The following is a 1,892-nucleotide window of genomic DNA, read 5'->3' as shown; positions in this document are numbered from 1 at the left end:
TTGACAGAAGGGCACCACCAGGAGTGGAGCTTGTTGCTTAATTTGACTCAACACGGGAAACCTCACTTGGCCCAGACACGGAAAGGATTGACAGATTGATAGCTCCTTCTCAATTCTGTGGGTGGTGGTGCATGGCCGTACTTAGTTGGTGGAGCGATTTGTCTGGTTAATTCTAATAACGAACAAGACTCCGCCATGCTAACTAATTATGTGGCCTAGTGCAGTCGTCTCCTAGTGTGGTCGTCTCCAACTTCTTAGAGGGACAAGTGGCTTTCAGCCACATGAGATTGTGCAATAACAGGTCTGTGATGCCCTTAAATGACCAGGGCTGCACACATGCTACACTGAATGGATCAGCATGTGTCTACCATTGGCTGAAAGGTCCAGGTAATCCGCTGAACCCTATTCGTGATAGGGACTGGAGACTGCAATTATTCCCCACGAACGAGGAATTTCCAGTAAGTGCAGGTCATAAGCTCATGAAGATTAAGTCCCTACCCTTTGTACACACCACCCGTCACTACTATTGATTGGATGGTTTATTGAGGTCCTCTAATCGGCCCCACTGGAGTTGGTCACTGCCCCAGCAGTGCGTGAATATGATGATCAAACTTGACTATCTAGAGGAAGTAAAAATCATAACAAAGTTTCTGTAGATGAACCTGCAGAAGGATCATTAATGCTAAGGGTCCAGGGATGGCACTGTCCTCAGTTAACAGGGCTTCTCCTCACTCCTCTGTCTTAACCCTCTACGTCTCTCTCTCTCTCTCGCTCTGTCCCTCTCTGACTCCTATCTCTCCATGCGCCCTGGTGGAGGCTGCCGGGACTGAGCCCGCAGCTCCCATGGGGGCTAGGGAGTGAGAGGAGGGGTGGTATCTGTCCCCCCTCACCTCCCAGCAGCATGAGGAAGGGGGTCCCATCTGTGCGGTGGGAGGTGCGGGAGCTCCTCTGCTGCCCCAAGGGGATGGTGGCAGAGGGTGCACCTGGCCCAGCAGTGCAGTCCTCCATGCACCCTGGAGGTGGCTGGTTCCCTATGTGGTAGGGGAGGGAGAGGGTGCCATCCTGGCAGGGGCCTCCCCTCTGGCTGTGCGGGGTCACCCCCGGGGGTGGGACACCTGAGTCCTCTCCCAGCCATGTCAGTCATGGGTACCTGTGGAGGATGCCCCGCTCCATGCGGGGTGTCAGTTCAAAGACCTGGAAGGCCAGCAGTGCAGCTGCACGCCAGCCACTGCGGGTCTCCCTGCCCTCCTTCGGCTCGAGGCCAGTAACCCCGGTCCAGGTGCCTGCAACGACACCCGTGAAACCTCACGTGCTTGTCTCGAGGTGCGATGTCATGTGGGCAGCAGTGCCCATGGCGAATTAGAACTGTATGACTCTGAACAGTGGATCACGAGGCTCGTGCGTCAATGAAGAATGCAGCTAGCTGTGAGAACTAATGTGAATTGCAGGACACATTGATCAACACTTCAAACTCACTTTGCAGCCCTGGGTTACTCCCAGGGCTACACCTGTCTGAGGGTTGTCATGCCTTCCATTGCCCCCAGGGGTGTCCAGCCCCTGTCGAGGGCATGGCTGGGGAGTTGAGGGAGCCCTCTTGCAGGCACACTGTCCCCCCAGGGAGACACGGATGGAGGAGAGGAGTTCCCTGCTGCCCTGAGCTGGGAAGCCAGTCTTAGGATGGGAGGGAGTAGGCGCACATCTGGCCCACCCCCCTGGAGGCTGTTGGTGGTACTGCCACCAGGTTGCCCTCCTGGGATGGAGCTCGACACCCACCCACCCGGTTCCCACATGCTGGAGTCTGTTGGTCGGGATTGGGTGCGCGGGGGCCAGGGGAAGATGGGTAGTCCATCCACCCCCAAGGCCCTCATTGTCCTGCCCCCCCATAACCACAC

The 1,892-nt window shown here is 56.6% G+C and overlaps 1 pseudogene; it reads left to right on the top strand.

The window, feature by feature from the left end:
- The first annotated feature begins 1,371 nt into the window (after nucleotides 1–1,371).
- On the top strand, nucleotides 1,372–1,522 carry LOC122807388 (annotated as a pseudogene).
- The last annotated feature ends 370 nt before the right edge of the window (nucleotides 1,523–1,892 follow it).

Source organism: Protopterus annectens, chromosome 7.part0, assembly GCF_019279795.1.
Source record: "Protopterus annectens isolate FY-2018-M chromosome 7.part0, PAN1.0, whole genome shotgun sequence".
Lineage (NCBI taxonomy): Eukaryota > Metazoa > Chordata > Ceratodontiformes > Protopteridae > Protopterus > Protopterus annectens.
This window is presented reverse-complemented; position numbering and strand designations above follow the sequence as displayed.